Source organism: Mastomys coucha, unplaced genomic scaffold, assembly GCF_008632895.1.
Source record: "Mastomys coucha isolate ucsf_1 unplaced genomic scaffold, UCSF_Mcou_1 pScaffold3, whole genome shotgun sequence".
Lineage (NCBI taxonomy): Eukaryota > Metazoa > Chordata > Mammalia > Rodentia > Muridae > Mastomys > Mastomys coucha.
The window spans coordinates 59,420,248-59,434,105 of NW_022196909.1; the positions used below are offsets into that span (position 1 = coordinate 59,420,248).

The 13,858-nt window shown below is 37.2% G+C and overlaps 1 protein-coding gene and 1 long non-coding RNA gene across 5 annotated transcripts in view; both read left to right on the plus strand.

The window, feature by feature from the left end:
• Supt3h (SPT3 homolog, SAGA and STAGA complex component) overlaps positions 1 to 13,858 on the plus strand; it is a 353,506-nt gene that overhangs the window by 39,738 nt on the left and 299,910 nt on the right. The window lies entirely within an intron of this gene.
• LOC116075315 overlaps positions 96 to 13,858 on the plus strand; it is a 21,029-nt gene continuing 7,266 nt past the window's right edge. The window contains exons 1-2 of the long non-coding RNA XR_004112523.1: positions 96 to 5,256; positions 9,364 to 9,486. This is a non-coding gene — a long non-coding RNA (uncharacterized LOC116075315). The remainder of the gene's footprint in view (positions 5,257 to 9,363; positions 9,487 to 13,858) is intronic.

The window sequence follows — 13,858 nt, forward strand, 5'->3', positions numbered from 1 at the left end:
GCTTTCCCCCTTGCTCTCTCCCCTCCCTCTTAATCTTTTCCCTTCTCCCCTCCCCTCTCTCCTTTCTCTTCTCTTGTCCTCTCTCCTTCCTTCCTTCTGTCTCTTTACTTATGGGTGTTTCCCTCTCTCTCTTTCCCTTCCTCTCTCCCTCCCTCCCTCTCTCTTCCTTTCTCCCTCTCTGACAAAAGGCTTGTGGTAAGGCCTTCCTGGCATTCAGAAGGTTATAGCTTTTTAATTTTTGTGACTCATGAGGATTTGGATAGAATACAAATGCTGAAGGAGCCCACACTCCTGTAAGGTTAAGCATTTGGAGAGCAGAACTCTGCAGCTAAGGGTTTTCCTTTCTGCCACCTCCCTACTCCCCCCTTCCCTCCTCTGCTTTTTCTTCTCTTTTCTCTACCCCTCCTCCCTTTCCTTCATTATTATGTCTATGGAAAAGTGAGCAAGATTGTCTCAAGCGAGAGTGTGGCCTTCTGAACAACAGTGCTGCTTTGCAGTGATTCTCATCTTGGGATTGTATCACTTGCGGGGCTGCTTTGGATTCCCAGGGTGGCTGCTTCCTTCTGTTTGCCTTTTGCTTGTCTTTCTAAGCTTGTGGATCTGGGACTCATTGGAAAAAAGTTTACCTTTCCAAAGGTCTGCTTGCAAACTCCTTGCCGGGATCGACTGTAATTGGCTGTCACAAAAGTGTTAGCCTGGGGATTCCTTTACAAATATATTAAATCATGGCTATGTAGTTGATTTTTTTTATTAGGTGGCGGCTCTTACAATAAAGATTAAATGTAATTAGTATCACTTATATTACTTTTACTATCATCCCATGGTTACTTTGAAGATCTTAAAAAAACAAATGTCAGGAATTGCAGTAGACATTTTGTTGGAATAATGTTAGTTTTCTGTGTGATTGAATTTTATCTTTCAAAGAAATGTTTTGTATAATTCTTTAGTCAGCTTAGACAGTGACTGTAACAGGATTTTGGGTTGCAGCTCTGCATATATAATGAAATATTCAGTAATTTCCATAACTCAGAGTAGAGTGGGTTAACAGAAACTGTATTTTTTTGTTTATAATGGAAGCTTTGAAATAAATTACAAAATGCTGTGTGTAGTAAGGAATAATGCACACAGACAGAGTATGTTAGTCGTCTCGATTTGCTAATTCTGATTCAGAAGAAAATTGAAACCATCTTTGGGAAACTATCTCTTCTTTTGCCCTCTTGGACATGTATGTCTAGAGCTCATTTTCTTATTAGGATGATTATATATCATAGGCAGTGAATTTCACATTTATGAATAGAGCTTCCTGTTTTCATCAGTTGGGAGCGATGGAAGATTTTTCAACAAACATTATAAAGGCGAGCAGACCAATTTCCTAGGCATTTTTTGCCATTTATCCACGCCACTCTGAATTTGCATGTTAGATTTCTTCCTAGTGTGATGCTAACCAGGAGTGGCATGGAATGGATGGCTGTGAAGGTGGGTGGGGACATGGAAGTACAAAAAATTGTTTAGGGTGTACAATAGAGGTAAGAGAGAGTGACTCAGAGGGTGACAGAAGAAAAACTTCCTTGTGAATGTCCACCTCCAACATAGCTCATTATCTGTTTTTAGTTTCTCTTGGTTAAAGTTATCTATGAAATCATGTTCATAAGATTCTTTAAACATTTTTTTCTCCATATGCTGGAAAGACATGGGAATGATTTTAACCCTTTGTTTTTTTAAGAATCTAGATTTTTTTTCAGAATAAACTTTTAATGACAAAACCACAGAAATACATTCTGTTGTTTGATTTTGAGGCTAGACTCATGTTTTACTGTAAAACAGATCTTTACACTGAAGTTTTCATTTAGGGTCATTATTCATGCAGAGGAGAAAAAAGTTACTCTATTATATCCTCTTTCATAAATAAAGTGTGCCAGTGTGATCTTTATCTCTATTATTCAAAGTAAATAAAGGAGGGTTTTGTCCATATAATTTGTGGAGTTTCTGAACTTAGTTCCATATGTACATGGAATCGCAGCACTTGGCAGTTGAAGATGTTTGGGTAGTTGCTTTAGGATAGTAAGCAAATGCTTTTCTTTTAGAGTGCCCAGGTCTTTTATGTCCTATTTTTTCATGGAATATTTTTTCCTTACATTTTTTTTTTAAAAAGATTTGTACATTTTGGTCATTCAAATTGACCTAAAATGAATTTGAATATATTTTCCCACCATTTCATTTGTCTTGTAGTCACATGGTCTTTTTTGCAGGTAACCTAAACCTGTTTCCTGTGTCTGTGAGTTAAGGTCTGTAGCTCATGATACAAGAGGTTAGTAGACACTGCTCAACGCAGCCTTTATGTGTTGTGTAAAGTCCATCCCATTCTGGCAGGACAAAAACAGGAATGTTACATTTGTGGTTAAATTTATGCATTCATTGTCCACGCACCCCTCCTAATTCAAACTAGACAGGAGCAACCTGTACACTGTTGTGGGAATATACAGACAGCACTGGTGAGTGGCAACAGCTTTGATATTGACTGCGTTTCCTTAGAAATGGCTGCTAGGGATGAAGAGAGGGAGCCAGCTTTGGAAAAGCCATGGCAGAAAGCTCTTGTTTAAAGACTTTTACCATGCTCATATTCAGAAATGGAAACCACAGACTCTTTTTAAAGATCTTTTAAATGTAATCCTTTTGAAGGATATGCTAGCAATTGCTGTGAAGTAAGCAACAAGTTTAATTGTACCCTATAAATTCTGTATTTTAATGCAATGACAATGAGATATAGCTTTAAATTTGAAATCAGTCTTAAATCATGAAATTAGTGTCTTGTTTTCTTATTTTACAATTTAATAATTTTTTCAAAATTGTCAAAGTTCTTAAAATATCAAGACATTTGAATCTAACAGTATAGTAATATTTTAAATACTATATATTTCTTCAGTATTACCATTTGAATTAATTTTTATTTGCTCAGTTACTGCTTGCATTTTAACGCAGTAGCCTTACTTTACCAATACTGTGCCAATATCTGTGTTCTAAAAAATGATTACTTTGGATGTATAGTTGTTGCTTTTCTATTCTTTTAATCAAAACAGTAAGAAAATGATTAACAAACTCTAGATACCCACTCTGGCTTAAAATATTCTGCTTATGAGACTTGGGCTAGGGACCTTCTTAATTCATTTTAACAATATTTAGTAATTTATGTTTTCTTTTGGTGGGCAATTTTTCTTTTTTCAAGTTTAATACATAGCATCTTTAAGTTCACCTAGCATTTATCAGACTTTTATTAAAGACGCGAAATTGTTCTGTGTTGGCAAAACATTATAGTTTTATATTTTAACTTATGATTATGAGATATTAATGCTCACGCCTTTATATACAAATATACAAGTGCATATCTGGTTGTGAGTGCAGAGATTTTTTGAACTTGGCTATGAGGTTTTAAGTTAGATAATATTTTTAAAAAGGATCACAATTTTCTTGTTTACTGATTTCATGTGTGTGTACTCCTGGCAGTGGTCTTTCTAAGTGTGATGTAATATGCAGATTAGATGCCCAAAGAGAACATCCTAAGTTATTGTCCACATCTTACCTCCTCCCTCCTCCTTTCCGTCCTCCCCTTCCTCCATCCCTCCCCCTCCTATTGTCCCTCCTCCTTCATTTCTGTTCCTTTCTTTTTTCCTTTCTACTCCAGCTCCAGGCTTTTTTTTACTTTCTTTTCCCGTGCTTTCACGTTTCTGTATATTCAGAATTTCTTAAAATTCTATTGAGGAATACTAACATCTTAGCACTCACTAATGAGTACCTCATAGGTCTGAAGTGTAGCCCTTTGTTCACACTGCCATGTACTGTACCTCAGGTCTCAGAGACCATTGGCAGCTCTGTCCAGGATGTTTTGTTTCCGCCAATCTGTCCCGCGACACTTTCCTTTATGCTGTTTTACTTAGGCATACTGTTTTGCACAACATTAGCACTCTGATGCTAACTTCTTCTGGGATTACTCTCTGAAGAGTGGTGGTCTATACTTCTGTAATGTAGCTGTATAAAATATTTTATGTTTCTTATAATTATTAAAGCAATTCATCTTTGTGTCATTTTTGTAAAATTTTTAAAAACAGTGACAACTTGCACAAAATGTGGGAAACATGCTTGTATGGTAGCCAAGGATGTGGCCAGACTAAAGCAGGAAACGACTACCCACAATGCAATGTTACATACACTACCACTTAATAAAATTTATATCAAACATGCTTCTGACCAAACCAAAGAAAAATAATATCTTAGCCATGTAAGTTGGTTTATCTAGGGAAAAGCGAAACTAACTTTTGTGCTTGCACAGTAAGGGTAAGTGTGGGACAGCCTAATACATGGGAACCTTGATTGTCACTTTGTCTTTGTGGTTTAGGACTTGACTGCAGGTGACATTATTCTAAAGTGAGAACTTAATGGTGTCACTTGACTTGGAAAAGGCTCTGTAGGCCACCACTCTCTTGTTTGCTTGAATTGTTCCTGTATTGAACAGAGTTAGAGGATCTTGTCAACCACAAGGCAACAAAGTTACAATTTTAGATACTGTTGGTCTTATGTAAGCTTTGTAGAGAGCCAGGTGCATGTTTTTAGTCTGATTTATCATTTGTTGTTGTGTAGTGGGCAGGGCTTGAATCAAGCCCACTGAGGCATACTTCTTTTCTGAGTACAATTGTCTCTCTCACTATTGTATCTATACCTTCCCCTTCTGTCCATGAACTTGAGGAAGTCAAGGTAAAGCAAAAGTGAACTTATATGATGTGTCTAAAAATGTATCAATGTATCATAAAAAATCATCTTTTAATATATTTAATGTTCCCATTTTAAGTCTTCAGCTATTGAGCTTTCAGTTGTCAAACTTCAGCAATTTTGATGAATTTAATACCTTGATAATTTACATGTATTTTAAGGTTTTACAAAGGAGGTTGGCCAAAAATTAAAAGGGGGTATAGTTTTTAAATTGGCAAATAATGTAAAGAGATTTTATTAGATGATTACGAAAGACTGTCAATATCACTTATGAATGGCCCCTCTGCATATTCCAGGATGCATGGATTACCCATGTTTTTGGAACATCTCAGCATTTAGATTTGGGTGTTGTTGTCTATATCTCTTTTAAGGATGATTTGCTTAATTGTTGGAGTTCCCCTCTTTAGAAGATGCTTATCAAGAACAGCTGTCACAGCGTGGCTTTCTCCACGGACTCATGGTGGTCTTTGGAAGAATGTTCCTCAAGTTTGACAGGTGAGACAGAGGCTCTCCAGTGCCACTGCTTTTGGATGAATCTGACTGTGGTCGGAGAAAGTGCATCTTGCCAAAATATATGGGTGAGACCACACACAGCCTTTAGAATAGTTATTGTAGGGTTATTTCAGGAGTACATGTCTTGACAGTTCTTTTATTTGCATGCCAGTTTCATTGCTGTGTATAGATTTCTCATTGAGTTCAGAAAAGGCTATTGTGGATTGAGGTCTCTGTTAAGCTTTATGTGTAATTTATGGTGAGTTCAGGCATAATTAACAATACAGAAAGAATATTAAAAATGAAGCAGTGGAATACGGATCTTTTTGTTTTTACAAATTTGACAGTATTCCCACTGGATATCTCAATTTCTCAGACGTTTTAGCAGTTAAAAATTACTCTATTTGAACTTAAAGATTTAAAAAAATTATGAATATTCAAATATTTGTATTCTCTGATTATATTAATATTAGGAAAAATTACAATTTCTTAAAGTGTATTTGAAAATATTACTTATAAACAGTGTTTGTAAATTTTTCATTTTAGTAAAAGCTTGAAAGCATTGAAATAAATTGCTAGAGAAGACAGTTTCTAAGTATGTAGGCATAATTTGCAGGCTACCAGTCTTTTATGAGATGATTAAAGCTTTGTTCAAAATTCAAAACTATAATTAAGATTACAAGTTTTCTTAAAAGAAATTTGGTGCTTCAAAAACTGACATTTTTAGTGAAGAGTAGTGAACTTCAGACTTTTGCAAAAATGTTTCTTTTAACAAAATGATATATTTGGATATGTTCATAATTACTATTTGCAATAATTATATTAAAACAATTCATAAGACTTTTCACTTGATTAGTGCATATGCTTAAGAATATACTTAGAATAATTCTAACCTCCCAAGGTAAGTTGGTGTCCTCTCTGCTCTCCCACCATAGTCTACAGAGGCACAGGCCTCCTCTCCCACTGTGGCTGATGTCCTTCTGGGTCACGAAGACTGGGGAGGCCACTCTGGCTTTTCAGTGAACAAGTTCATAGGGAGATGAGAATATACTATATACAAGTAGGTTGTTTAAAAAAAGAACTGGTGTTTATTTCTCAAAGGGTAGCTATATCTGTGAACCTAGATTGATTGCTATATAAAGAGAAAGAAAGAAAGAGAGAAAGAAAGGAAGAGAGAAGGAGAGAAAGAAAAAAGAAAAGGAAAAAAGGAAAAGAAAAGAACTGCACAGGCTATTTTTAGACAACTTGAGAGAACTTGGGTATAGGCTCTGGGTATCAGTGAGTTACACTAAGGAGTGTCAAGTTGGCGATGGTAGTATTGACTTACACAGGAACAGTCCTTACTTTTAAAGGGAGTACATGACGAATTACTAATGACATCAGTGGCATACTTGAACAAATATACACATAAACGTGTCAGTGTTTGCTGTTTAATCTGTGCAAAGGGATAGAATGACATTTATTTCTCTACATAAACAGTGGATTTTGAAACAGGAAGCATTTTGTGTTTAGTGACTTATGAATTAGTTTTAAAATTGAAATAGTTACAAAATTCATTTGTGTGGTATATAAAGAATAAATTAAGAATAAATGGTGGCAAATGCCTTTAATTCGAGGCAGAGGCATGCAGATTTCTGAGTTCAAGGCCAGCCTGGCCTACAGAGGGACTTCAAAGAAGACCAGAGCTACACAGAGAAACCCTGCCTCAAAAAAAAAAAAAGAAAGAGAGACAAAAATTAAAAATGAATTTATAGGAATAGATTGGGTTACACTTAGTAATTTAATAATTTCAATTTATAGTTTTAACTTTAAACTTGAAGTTTATAGTGAAGCATCTCAGGGCTGGACTGGACGCCTGTAGAGAAAATGATGTGTCATCTTCTGTTAAGTTGGATCATTCTAGAGTGTATAAAAATACCCTTAAAAGTTCATCCATTGTAGCCATGGTAGTGTACTTGTGTATGGAGGAAGCCAAGGCAGGACAACAGGGAGGGTAAAGCCAGTGTGCACTGTGTCAGCAGACCCTGTTTCAAACAAATAGTGGAGATGGACAGAGCTGAGCCCTTGCTGCTTTTGCGTAGGACCTGGGTTTGGTTCTCAGAACCACATCCAGGCTCACAACTGTCTCTAATTCTTAGTTTCAGTGATCCAGCACCTTTTTCTGGCCCCTGTGGGTACAAGACACACGTAGTAGACAGACATGCATGCAGACATAACATCCATACATGTAAAATAAAAATAAAGATAACATAAAACTGAACAGTTCATTCACATCAACTAATTACTATTACCTTGTATTATTACTTCTAAATCTTACATTTTCAAGAATTAGTCTAGGAATCAGAAGCCTATGTCTAAATCAGAAGTATTGAATCTTGAATTTGTGTCATACTATTTGATATTTTACCAAGGGCTAACATACCTTTTCTATAAAGAGGTAGATAATAATAAATATTTTTGGCTTAGGGGTTATAGACTTTCTGTCAGCAACTCAGCTCTGGTTGCAGTCTCAAAGCTGGCAGCCAGTAAATGAATACATGTGTCTGCATTCCACTAAAACTTTATTTACAAACCAGGCTCTGGCTCCTGCACCTGTACTGTTACTCCTAGAGAGCTCTGTGGTCTAGTGGATACCAAATACAGAAGAGACAAGAATGAGTTGTAGTCGTGATCAAGTTTCTTATTCTTAGACTGTTTACAAAATCCTTATTAAAAGTTTATTGCCATGTGAAGCTTTGTGTCTACAGTGCTTTATAACCATCTGTTGAATTGGCCCAGCTAATGACCTTATAGTACAATTTCTATTTATCATATAATTATTATGTTGTGTATATTTGTGAAATTCCTTAGAAAACTTTTAGATATGAGGTTGGAATACAAATAAGTTATCTTGACTAGCAACATTTATACATTACATATTCTAGAAGCAATCCTGTTGATATTTACTTAGTGGTTCAATATCATTAATAAAAACATAATGGAATAATTGAAGAATAATTATAAAAATAAAATGGAAAATATTGTATTCTTTACCCATAGAAGTATCCATTGAGAATTCATTGGGTTTAATGCCCAAGAAAAAAATGTTTAATTGAAATATCAATAATTATCAGTTATTTTCCTCAGTATTATTTGTGTATGTATTGTGTGTATGTGTCTGTGTGTGTGTGTGTGTAAGTGTAAGAGGGAGGCACAAGAATGTGCACATGTGAATGTAGATGCCTCTTGAGTTCAGAGACAATAGTGGAGCTAGGCTTATAGGGGGTTACGAGCTGTCTGAAATGGGTACTGGTAACTGAACTCAGGTCCTCTCTGTAAGAGCAGGCTGTATTCTTCATGGTTGAGACATTTCTCAGACCTTCATTTAGTGAGATGACGTACATAAGTCATTGCAAGTAGTGATTAAGATAGCTTGTCTGGCAGGACACAAAGAAGTGCTCAGAAACCCCAACAGCATCCTCCAGGGTCTTTCCATGGAGGGTCACATTGCTCACTTACAATGCAGTTTAAAAAGCAATCACTGTTCTTTCTCTCAAAACAAAAAACAACATCCCAAATCAAAACAGGCAAGCAAACAAAAACTGCAAAAGACAAAAATACCATACCAATACAAAACATGAAGTTGGGTGGGTAGGGAGATGGGAAGGCTCTTGGACAAGTTGGGACAGGAAATAAAATATGATCAAATTATATTATGTGAAAAAATTTAAAAAGTCAATATATAGACACAAAAGGTGTCATTGTGGTGAAACAATCTGGTAAATTAGAAGGTAGGAAGGTCACTGTTAGTAACACTTATAGTGATTAGAAGATGTTTAATAAATTACATAGGGAAGATAGGCACCCAAAACTAATAAATTAAAAGTTTTGACACTTAAAGTTCCAACATTTACTTAGTCAGAAAGAAAAAAAAATGTTGCTGAATGGTGTGTCACTTAATAATAAATCACTGCGTGCAGATTTATATACTTTGCTCTATGGGTACTGTTTTAAGTCCTTGGAACTCTTGTCCATTTAGTTTTTAAATTCATCATTTTAAAAAGTCAAGAACTCCTAAAGATTGTACATTTCTGACAGTTTATTCATTTTTGAGTATATATCCTATTGCAGAATTCAGCAGTTAAAAAAAACAAACAAACAAATGAAACAAATGAATGTGTGTAACTGAGAGAATCCATCCATAGGACATTCTGAAAAAGCCAAAACAGCAGAGGAATCTCAGAAGATTGGCAGGTAAACTAAATCGTTGTGTACACTTAGAAAAAATAAATCAGTAAAAGGAAAAGAGGGGAAGCTGTTGGGCTTGAGGATTGAATTGGTGGCACACTGGCCACACAGTAAAACTGCTCTGCACAATGCAGCCAGTGTTGGGCACATGACATTATTTATTGGCAAAATCTACAGAACTGCGTAATACAAAGGCTTTTTTTTCTAAGAGTTCTAATGAACAGTACTGTATCCATACTTGTTGAGTTCATCAGTTGTAACACCTCCAGATACCAATACAAGCTGTTCCTAGATGGTGCCTACAAGGAGCCTATGGGAACTCTGTACCTTCTGTCCAGTCTTCTCCCAAACAGAAAACCATACTAAGAAACTCCGTTCCTTTGTTGCAAACAGTTCTTAGGATCTACCTGCCTCAGTCATCCCAGTCCCTGGAGTGCCCGCCTGAGCCACCAGAGCTTCCTCTATCTATTGGTTTGAAAGGCAAAGCCTCTGCTTTCTCAAAGTTTCATATAATGCTGCTTCCCCTCCTCCCCTCCCCTCCCCTCTCCTCCTTCCCTCCTGTTCACTTCCTTCCTGTCCTCTCTCCACTCCCTTCTGTTCAGTCCCCTTCTTTTACCTCTTTCCTTATCTTCCCTTAATTTGTTGAAAAGATTTCAGTCTGAATTGTGTTGGATCATATCAAATTCTTTTCCTGTATGTCTTAGTAGGACTCTCGGAGCCTATTTTATTGTATGGCTTAGATCAGGAGACTCAACATTTTGAATGTTGAAAGCAGCCTTGCATATCTGGAAGAAGTTGCACTTGGTTGGGGTATATAGTCTTTTTCAGACATTATTGAAGTTGATTTGCTAATGCTGTATTGGTGATATTCACATCTGTGTTCTTGGAAGGTGCCATTCTGTAGTTCTCATTATTTGAATTTCTTCGGTTTTGGTGTTTGGGTAGTGTTGGCATTATAGCATGAGGTAGGGGTTATTTTTTTCTGCCTGTATTATCTGAAACAGATTGCAGTGAATTGATATCACTTCTTGAAATATTCCCTAATACTTATTCGTGAAAACATGTGACATAGTGTTTATTATGTCTGCATAATCCACAGTAATCTCATAGGCCTGCACACTGGCTCAGCACTCATTAGCTCTGTCAGAGAAGTTTCATCCTCTTAGCTGGTTCACAATAATTTCCCTGCACATGGGTGTCTGCACTGGATAGACTTCATTGTCGCTTGACACAAGGAAGCATCCCCTGTGAAGGAGTCTCGGTTGAGGGATTGCCCAGATCACATTGACCTGTGGCCATGTCTGTGGGGGAATTATATTGATACGATACAGGAGGGACCAGCACCCTTTGGAAAGCTAGCTGAGAAATCTAGAGAGAGCAAGCTAGTTTCTTGTTTGGAGCTCCTGCCGTGGCTCCTGCCGTGGCTTCCTTAAATGACAATCTGTATTCTGTAAACCTAAATAAACCTTTCCTCCCCCAAGTTGCTTTTGGTCAGTGTTTTATCATAGCAACAGAGAAGAAAATTAGGACAGCATTATTTCTTAATGCTTCTGTAGAAAGACTGGGTAAGTTTTTTAATGGTACTGTCTCCCTTTAGATGTTTACATATATGAATGTTTAACATTGTACTAAAATCCTCTAATTGTATTTCATGGAGTATCATGTTATACATGTTTGTAGCCCAAGATGAATAACAGGCTGACCCATATAATCCTGGTGTACTGTAAGATATGCCCTCTGGATTTGATAACTATACTCTGAGATGCTCAGACACTAACGAAAGCCTCAAAAACACATTTTTAAAAGCTTATCTTTGAACCACTCACAAATGTAGTCTGAAGTCTGTTTGTCTATTTATCTATAGGGTGTGTGTGTGTGTGTGTGTGTGTGTGTATGTGTGTGTGTGTGTGTGTGTGTGTGTGTGTGTATGTGTGTGTGCGTGCTTTTGGCTTTCCTGGAACTGTAGCTTCATTTCTCTTATTATGTGTGGAAGATTCTAAGCCACTGTTACTTTAAATATTCTTTTCCCTTTTCCTTTTATTCTTGCTTACATCAACTTTGTGGATGATATGTTTTTAAGGGGAATACTTTTTCCAGGCTTCTCAGATATTTTCTTTTTCATTTTTTTTTCTTAGCTGTGGAAGTTTCCTCTGACATTTTTTCAGCTCAGTGGTTCTTTCCTCTTCCATTTCCAGGCTCCCATTGAGTTTGCCAAAGCATTCTTCCTTTCTTTTAAGTGGCTTGAATCTTTGGAAACTCCTTCCTTCCTCGGTATTTCCTTTTGCTTCTCTCAGGGCCTCTTGCATGCTTACACTCCTACTTCATGGCTGCTGTTTTCAGTTAGTGCCCTTAGTGTATGGATATTCTACTGTAAGGATTTCAAAGCTTACACTGTATTTGCTTTGGCCCTTGATGTTTAATATGTCTTTTCAGATTTTCTTTTTATTATTATTATTTACAATCCAGCTGTTGCCCCCATCCTGGTCCCACCTCCCATAGTTCTTCATCCCATTCCTGCTCCCCTTGTCTCTGAGAGGATGCTCCCCCACCACTAGCCTTCCCCTTCCCTGGGGCCTCAAGTCTCTCAAGGATTAGGCACATCTTCTTCCACTGAGGCCAGACTAGGCAGTCCAATGCTTTATATATGTTGGGGGCCTTGGACCAGCTTGTATATGCTGCCTGGTTGGTGGCTCAGTGTCTGGCAGATTTTTTTTTTATTTGACCTTTAGAATACTTGTAACTTTTTGATGAAGCCTCAGTGTGTTGCGTCAGACAATCTAAGGCAGGCGTGTGAGATGCTGTCTTTATTCATGATAATTTCCTCTTGTGCCCTTAGGTTTGCTTTCCTCCAGTGAGGCTCTCCCTTGAGACCTCTTCTTGAGAACACAAGGCTTCCCCATCTTGAGTTGCAGTCTGTGTGTATGTAGACCTCTGCATGAGGTTGTGCTAACCACTCTGTACTCATCGATTACAGACTTCAGTGAGCCCATGTCTGGACTAGGACTTTCTAAATCGTTAGAATATAAAATCCTACTGGTTTTTATGAGTCGTCTTCTGCAATTTCACCAAATTTGTTTCTTAGTCTTAAACTTGTATTATTATTTCCTGTTTGCTTTGAGATAGCCAAGTCTATCAAACTATGATGTAGCCATGTCTCAGACTTTCTTTTTAATTTAATTTAATTTTATTTTATTTTATTTTTTGGTTTTTTGAGACAGGGTTTCTCTGTATAGCCCTGGCTGTCCTGGAACTCACTCTATAGACCAGGCTGGTCTTGAACTCAGAAATCCACCTGCCTCTGCCTCCCAAGTGCTGGGATTAAAGGTGTGCGCCACCACCGCCCGGCTTCAGACTTTCTTAGTTGCTAAGGATACATGACTTTTAGCCTATGATTCTCCTACCTCCACCTTCTAGGAGATGGCATAACTGGCATTTGCCACCACACCTGGGTTAGTACTAATTGCTTTTTAGACGTGGGATCTTTATACCTTCATAAGTAGGTTCATGGCACCTTTAACAAAAAGAGTTTACCTTCATCTTGTCTTGGCTGTCTTTATTTTTTCTCTTACCTAGGTGTTCTGGCTGGGACTTTCAGTACTATGTTTAGGAGGTAGTGAGAGTTGGAATCCTGTTTTTATAAAGGAAAACATTCCTTTCATGTTTACTTAGAGGGAAAACATTCTTTTCAGTGTTAAGTCTGGTGTTAACTATGGGTTTGTTCTATATGGTGGCCTCTATTTTGTTGAACTATATTACTCCTACACTTAATTTTCCTAGGATTTTCTACTGTGAAAAAGATGTATTTTATATGATCATATGGTCATCCTTTTTGTTGTTGTATCACATTGACTTGTATGTTACCCCATCCTTGCACTCTAGTGATAAATCCTACTTGATTATTATCTAGGTGAGTGATCCTTTTAATCTGCTGCTCAATTTGGCTTGCTGCTGTTTTGCTGAGGATTTTTGCATCATTTTTTTCAGGGATATTTGGCTATAATTTTATGCCCTTGTTAAGTGGCACAATAAGTGTGGTCTTATAAGAAGATATACTTTTTCCTTCTCTTTTAGTTCCTCTCCTTCCCTTTTTCCCTCCCTCCATCTTCCCTTTCTTCCCTCCTTCCCTCCTTCTGTTCCTCCTGCCTTCCCTCCTTCCCTCACTCCCTCCTTCCCTCCTTCCCTCCCTTACTCTCTATCACTCCTTTCTTCCTTCCCTTCTTCCTCCCCCTCCTTTTTTTAAATCTTTGTAGGAGGATTGGTATTATTATTTTGAATTTGGTGGAACTCAGGAGTGACGCCATCAAGTCCTGGGCTTTTCTTTAATAGGGGCCATTTATTATTTATTCAGTCTCCATGTTATTGGGTTTTTTGGTTTTTG